Raw genomic sequence first — 8,313 nt, forward strand, 5'->3', positions numbered from 1 at the left:
ATCTTCAACGCACCTTGTGCCATCTGTCTGTCTGTCTATCTATCTATCTATCTATCTATCTATCTATCTATACTATCTATCTATCTATCTTTATATACATACATACAACTTTTTTCCTCCAACTACCCTAATACTGACAAAGTCTCACGAGTTATAAATACCATCTTTCCATGCAGGAATGTAAACAGTTCAACCTTAAAAAGTCTCTTATGATTTCAATGAGCATGATTTTTGAAAGGAGGAGATGGATATTCAATGAAATAAGGGACTTCCAAAACTTCCAGATAAAAAGACCAGAGCTCAACAAAAAATTTGATCTTCAACTACAAGATTTAAGAAAGACATAAAAGGTAAATGGGACAGAAAGATACAAGATGTTGTTAATAAGGGTGGACTGTTTACATCCCTACAAGGGAAGATGACACTTGCAACTCTTGAGAACTGTATTGTTATTACACCATGTTAAAGGAGTATACATAAAAGGGTGAATATTAGTTGACTGATGTAATGATAAAAAAAAATCTAATCAAGTGAGTTAAATCCATCCAAGTAAGTGGATTAATCTGATCTTAGAAAATGTACTGAGATAGGAGAAAGCAGACAAGGGTAAATTACATTACAGGAAAAGACAGAAAATCCTATTACAGCAGAGAGAAAGAAGGGAGGGGGCGAGCATTGTTTGAACCTTACTGTCATCAGATTTGGCTCAAGAAGGGAATAACATAATCACTTAGATATAGAAATCTAACTTGCCCTATAGGCAGTAGGAGGGAAAAGGGGAAAGAAAAGGGAAGGGGGATAGAAGGGAAGGAAGGATCAGTAAGGGTAAAGGGAAAGAAAAGGCAAAGGGATAATAGAAGGAAGAAGGGATTGAAGGAGGCAGTGTTCAAAAGCAAAACACTAGTGAGAAGAGGGAGGAAAAGAAAAGCATAAACGGGGGGGGAAAGGATGGAGAAAAAGACACAGATAGTAATCATAACTGTGAATGTGAATGAGATGAACTCTTGCACAAAACAGAAGCAGATAGCAGAATGGATTAAAAACCATAATCCTGCAATATGTTGTTTACAGTAAACACATTTGAGAAAGAGTGACACATACAAGTAAAGGTAAAAGTCTGGAGCAGAATATATTATGCTTCAGCTGAAGTAAAAAAAGCAGGGGTTTCAATCCTGATCTCAGACAAAGCAAAAGCAAAACCAGATCTAATCAAAGAGATAAGGAAGGAAACTACATCCTGCTAAAAGGCACCACAGGCAATGAAGTATTATCATTATTAAACATATATGCACCAAATGGTATAGCATCCAGATTCTTAGAGGAGAAGTTCAGGGAGTTACAGGAAGAAATAGACAGCAAAACTATACTAGTGGGGGACTTCAACCTCCCCCTCTCTGCACTAAATAAATCTAACCACAAATAAACAAGAAAGAAGTTAAGGAGATGAATAGAACATTAGAAAAGTTAGGTATGATAGACCTCTGGAGAAAACTGAATGGGGATAGAATGGAACTATTTTTTCTTGGCGGTACATGGCACATACACAAAAATTGCCCATGTACTAGGGCATAAAAACCTCATTATCCAATGGAGAAAGGCAGAAATATTAAGTGCATCCTTTTCAGATAATGATGCAATAAAATCATATGTAATAAATGGCCGTGGAAAGATAGACTAAAATTAATTGGAAACTAAACAATCTAATCCTAAAAAATGATTGGGTCAAGCAACAAATCATAGAAACAATCAATAATTTCATTCAAGAGAATGACAATAATGAGACAACATACCAAAACTTGTGGGATGCAGCAAAAGTAGTTCTTAGGGGAAGTTTTATATCTCTAAATGCTTACATAAATAAAATAGAAAAAGAGGAGATCAAAGAATTGGGCATACAACTAAAAAAACTAGAAAAAGAATAAATTAAAAATGCTCAACTACATACTAAATTAGAAATATTGAAAATCAATGTAAAAATTAATAAAATTAAAATTAAGAGAACTATTGAAATAATAAATAAAACTAAGAGCTGGTCTTATGAAAAAACAATAAAATAGACAAACCTTGGGTCAATTTAATTTAAAAAAAGAAAGAAAAAAACCAAATTACTAGTATCAAGAATGAAAAGGGGAAGCTACCACTAAGGAAGAGGAAATTAAAACAATAATTAGTAATTATTTTGCCCAACTATGTGCCAACAAAATTGACAATGGATACATATTTACAAAAATATAAAGTGCCCAAATTAACAGAAGGGGAAGTAAAATACTTAAAAAACCCCATCTCAGAAAAAGAAATTGAACATGCCATTCATGAATTCCCTAGGAAAACATCTCCAGGGCCAGATGGATTTTAATAAAAATTCTATCGAACATTTAAAGAACAATTAATTCCAATACTGTATAGACTATTTGGGAAAATAGGTGAAGGAGTCTTACCAAATTCTTTTTATGATACAAATAAAGTGCTGATACCTAAACCAGGAAGAGTCAAAACAGAGAAGAAAATTATAGACAATTTCTCTAATGAATATAGAGGCAAACATTTTAAACAAAATATTAGCAAATAGATTACAGCAACTATCACAAGAATAATACACTATGACCAGGTAGGATTTATACCAGGAATGCAGGATTGGTTCAATATTAGGAAAACTATCAGCATCATTGAGCATATCAACAACAAAACCAACAGAAAACCACATGATCATATCAATAGATGCAGAAAATGCTTTTGACAAAATACAACACCCATTCCTATTAAAAGCACTAGAAAGCATAGATGTAAATGGAGTCTTCCTTAAAATAATAAATAGCATCTATCTAAAACTTTCAGCAAGCATATGTAATGGGGACAAGCTAGAAGCATTTCCAATAAGATCGGGGTGAAACAAGGATGTCCATTATCATCACTGTTATTCAATATGGTACTGGAAACATTAGCTTTAGCAATAAGAGAAGCAAAAGAAATTGAAGGTATTAGAATAGCAAAAGAAAAACAAAGCTACCACTCTTTGCACATGACATGATGATATACTTAGAGAATCCTAGAGAATTAAGTAAAAAACTACTTGAAAATAATAAACAACTTTAGCAAAGTTTTAGGCTAAAAAAATAAATCATCAGCATTTCTATATATTACCAACAAAGCCCAACACAAAAAGATAGAAAGAGAAATTCCATTTAACTTAATGTAGACATTATCAAATATTTAGGAGTCTAACTCCTGAAACAAACCCAGGAACTCTATGAACACAATTACAAAACACTTTTCACACAAATAAAATCAGATCTAAATAATTGGAAAAACATCAGTTGCTCATGTGTAGGCTGAGCTAATATAATAAAAATGACAGTCCTACCTATATAATTTACTTATTCAGTGCCATACCAATCAAAACTACCAAAAAAATTATTTTATAGAGTTAGAAAAAAATAATAACAAGATTCATTTGAGAAGAACAAAAGGTGCAGAATATCAAAGTAACTAATGAAGAGAAATTCAGGAGAAAGTGGCCTAGCAATTCTAGATCTTAAATTGTTTATATAAAGCAGCGATCATCAAAACTCCTTGGTATTGGGTAAGAAATAGTGTGGTGGATCAGTGGAATTGGTTAAAATGTGAGATGCAGTAGTCAATGACTATAGTAATCTATTATTTGATAAACCCAGAGACCCCAGCTTCTGGGATAAGAACCTACTCTTTTAAAAAAAAAAAAAAACTGCTGGAAAACTGGAAAAGAGTATGGCAGAAAGTAGGCATAGACCAAAATCTCACACCATATACCAAAATAAAGTCAAAATGGGTTCATGATTTAGATTTAAAGACTGATACTATAAGCAAACTGGGAGAGCAAGGAATAGTTTGCCTATCAGATGTATAGAGAACAGAAGAATTCATGATCAAACAGGAGATAGAGAACATTACAAAAAGCCAAATGGATAATTTTGATTACATTAAATTGAAAAGTTTTTGCACAAACAAAGCCTATGCAACTAAGATTAGAAGGAAGGTAAAAAATTGGGAAAGAATTTTTACAACCAGTCCCTCTGACAATGGCCTCATTTCTAAAATATATAGAGAATTAAGACAATTTTATAAGACTACAAGCCATTCCCCAATTGATAAATGGTCAAAGGATATGAACAGACAGTTCTCAGATGAAGAAATTAAAGCCATCTATAGTCATATGAAAAATGCTCTAAATCATTATTGATTAGAGAAATGCAAATCAAAACAACTTTGAGGTACCACATCACACCTATCAGAATGTAGTTTGGCTGAATGTCAATAAACTTGTTTTTATGGATTCTAAATAATGAAATTTACCCCCCAAAAACCCAGTGTACTACCATAGAACTTTACTTCCACTTTAATTTTCTTTAATTTAAAACTTAGGTTTTAATTCAACTGGTTTTACAGAAGGTAACTTATCATTTGTGAAGAGAGGCTCAGGGAGTTTTCTGAAGAACGATTTCAGCAGACTACTAATGACATTCAAGTCTCACCATTTCTAGGTACGCACAATGGAAATACATAATATGTCACAGTCACCATAACATTGTGAAACATGAAAATGAATGAATGAACTTACATCATCCTGTATATCGATATCAGCCATTCCTTTGTTGAGTTCTTCTTGCATCCTTGAGATAGCAGCTTTATTTCCAGGAACTCTGTAAATTCCTGTATGGTCAAGTCCTCTTTCTTCAATTAATTGGTAGCAGATTTCAACTATTCATGGAATATACTACAAAACAAAAAGAGACAATTCTTATTTTTAGAGGCCTCAAATGATCGTATTAAGCTATTATTTATCTCTACATAAAATATATTTCTCAAAAAAAAGATTAGCTCTTTAGGTCATGTGGAGAATCAAAAGAACAGTGAGCTCAGTTGTAACTGAGTTAAACATATTTGGACTGCTGAGATGGAAATGAAGATGTAAGAAGGGAAAGCATTCTCTGACAGAGTACTTCGTGTGGGAGTCTGGAAGACTTAGCTTCAGAATCCTGCCTTCAGCATTTATTAGCTGTGAGAATGGTGGGCCAGTGACTTCATTCTGCCAAGACCCAGTTTCCACGAAAAGGGTCTAATGATGACTGTAGCATTTTTTTCACAGGGTTGTTATTGTAAAGCTTTTTAAGTCTTCAAGTACCAAATATGGTTGTTCTGATGACTGTCAAATGACTGGGTAAGTTCTGGCTGAGCAAAGAACACTAGAAGTCAGGCAGAGTGTGGGGAATGCAAATGGTCTTGAAGAAGGTCAACTTTACTTCAGACTTGAAATCTGGTTTTTTACACAACTCTCTCAAACACATATTTTAATCAAGCAAATTAAACACATACTGTCTTCATTAGGCTTTTATTTTACAAAATTAACATTCATTTAATGTCTTAAAAAAAGATACTGACCTGTCAGTTGTTTTCTAAATTCTTCCCCTTGTTGAGGGCAGAGACTTAATAGGATACGGGAGGGTTAGGAGGAGGGGTTTAATGGAGAGAGCTAGCTGCTTGAATGACACTTGGAGGAAAAAACAGGACTTTCAGAGATTGAGTTAGGGATGTCACTCTGGCTTGAGTGAACAGATGCGTGTAGGAAATCAAATTTCAATTTTGGGATACAAAGTTAGTATACATCTATATGGAGGGCAACCCTGATGAAAGTTTCAGAAAAGAATAGGCAGGCTTCCAGAAATGACATTGTCTTTAATGTAATCCATCTTTGTGGTTACTCTGGCTAAAAAGGGTAGTGAATACAGTATTCTGCTGCTTCTTGACTATCCAAACTGTTTCCATTTGAATTGTCTTAGGAAGATTCTGAAGATCACCTGGCAAGATAAGGTACCTAACAACTGATGTCCTCTCCGAGGCTGACCTGACAAGCATTCAAATCCTACTGCAGAGAGCACAACTGCCATGGGCTGGCCACATTGTGCGAATGCCTACCATATGTTTGCCAGAAAGACTACTGTATGGAGAACTACCACAAGGCAAATGCTCACGCACAGGTTAGAAGAAGCAGTACAGGAACACTCTCAAGGTTTCTCAGAAGAACTTTAGTGTCAATTGTGAGACATGGTAGATGTTAGCACAGGACTGCCCAGCCTGGTATGCCCACATCCAGCATGGCACTAGGCTCTCCATGAGCCAAGCAGAAATGCAGGAGCACAAGGGAAATGTGACATGTGTGCATTTAGAGATATCTCCACCCCAAATGTTCAAATGGACTGGTTGTTCCCAACCTATGGTAGAGCCTTCCAAACCCATATTGGATTGATGAGCCACAGTCAAATACACTGTCCCTTGACACCAACACTGGGATGTCATTGGTCCTCCTTGAGTACAAAGGTAGAACAACAACAATAAAAACCATTTGACCAACTATCTTCTCTAATGTTGTTTCCCACATCTGCGTCAAAATCATCCAGGATTCCATGAAAGATTTCTCAGGGATAACTTTGTTCAACTTTGGATTAGTAATTTCAAGGGAAGCATAAAACAGACAGATGTGTGCTTGCTAGAGGAGTTCAGCGTTATCATGAACTGGAAGAAAAGAAAGTGGTGGTATTGATGGTGAGGTCCTACAGATGCTCTTGTCCAAAGATGACACTGAGCTGACTGTATGTATGTAGAACCTCCTAAGTGAGATCTCTACTCTCTCCAATAAATAGTCCTAATACTCCATACAGGAAGAAGTAAGTCAAAGAAGTAGAATGTCTACTGGTAGACTGCAATATGCATTTGGATGGTCAACCTGCAGAACTAGTCTAACAGTATATTGATCTTAGATATTCTAAGAGGACAATGAGCTGACCCCAGAATTGAACAGAAGCAGAGCAGGCTGGATTACCTTTGGAAAACTGGACAGTTTTTAATAACCTCAGATATTCCCCTGAAATAAAATCTCATCTTTTTAACATCAACATTAAAATCAACTCCAAAGACCATAATTTCATGCAGAAAGTAAATCAAAGTAAATGGCAGAGCTCAGCAGAAAGTCTCTTAGTCAGCAAACATCTCCCTGAACAGCCAAGTTGAGAGATTTCTCCTCAAGGCAACACCAAATTAGAGTATAAACTCATTTGTAAAATCTTTTTTTAAAAAAAGGATGCAGATGATTACTGTCAGCTTTGTCTCTTAAAACAAAGGACAGTCACTAGAAAGTAAAACCAATCTAAAACATATGACAATTAACTATTTTTTCCATCAAGTACCCTTGGTCACCCTACCTGGATCTTAACATCACAATCTCCAAGACACAGAAGAAGTAGAAATTGTTTTAAAGTAGGAAAAGTAGAGAATCACTACTGGACAAGTATGTCATTAATAGAGGATGTTCGTATCAACTTCTAAGGATGTTGAGTGATGGTTTTTAAGGTATATAAAGAATGGGAAGATACAAAGGTATGGACAAAATGTCACTCTGATGAAAGGTATAGGCAACATGAGGATTTTCACAAATGATATCTGACAATGGAGCACACCTCAAAATTAACTGAAAATTCAGAGAGAATAATATCTTATTAGCAAACATATATTTATTAATTATGAAAAAACATTTGAGTTATTAAAGTAAAATGCTGTCTTCCAGACTCTTTCCAACAAGGTGCTCTCCCATCCAGACACCATCCTCATTTTATTTATTGACAGCTTAAATCATTTTATTTAATGACCCTCTGATTAGAAACATCCAGTGAGGCATAAAACTGGAGATATGTGCCAGTGAAATTGAGCAAGTCAGCTTAGAGTCTAAGGTGAAAAGGGTCTGCTGTGGATGCTGAGGTTCTGTACATGCTCCTGTTTGCAGATGACATCCTGTCATGCCTCAAGCCACAAGACATTTGCAGAGCCTCCTGAAAGAGATCTGCAATCCCTCAAAGGAGTTTGGCCTGACCATCTGTGCAGGGAAGACCAAATGGATGCCCAGACGCCAACATGTCTGAATGGACACCTACTGCATCTGTCCAATGGGACCTATATCTGGTCAGAGATGAAGAGGAGGAGAGCAGCTGGATGCTCTGGAAAACGCAAAACCTTTTTGAACAACCACGCTTCCAAGTTAAGAACATCCAAAGTCAATAGAGAAGTGTATTTGGGCACAAGGAGGTTACACATTACAAAAACGAAATTCACATGTTAAGAATGTCATGAAAAAACATGACATGCATAAAAAGATGAGATGGTCCCTGAAGTGAGGCAAGATTACCAATGATACCTTGTACCTCCAGTGGGATACAAAAATGTCAAGAGAATGAACTGGGTGCACACCCCTGCCAGGGACCATTTTACGGAAGACATCGACAACCATCA

General features: G+C 35.6%; 1 protein-coding gene across 1 annotated transcript in view; it reads left to right on the plus strand.

The window, feature by feature from the left end:
- LOC110202245 (rho GTPase-activating protein 21-like) overlaps positions 1–8,313 on the plus strand; it is a 185,180-nt gene that overhangs the window by 45,934 nt on the left and 130,933 nt on the right. The window lies entirely within an intron of this gene.

Source organism: Phascolarctos cinereus, unplaced genomic scaffold, assembly GCF_003287225.1.
Source record: "Phascolarctos cinereus isolate Bilbo 61053 unplaced genomic scaffold, phaCin_HiC Scaffold_1;HRSCAF=81, whole genome shotgun sequence".
NCBI classification, from domain to species: domain Eukaryota; kingdom Metazoa; phylum Chordata; class Mammalia; order Diprotodontia; family Phascolarctidae; genus Phascolarctos; species Phascolarctos cinereus.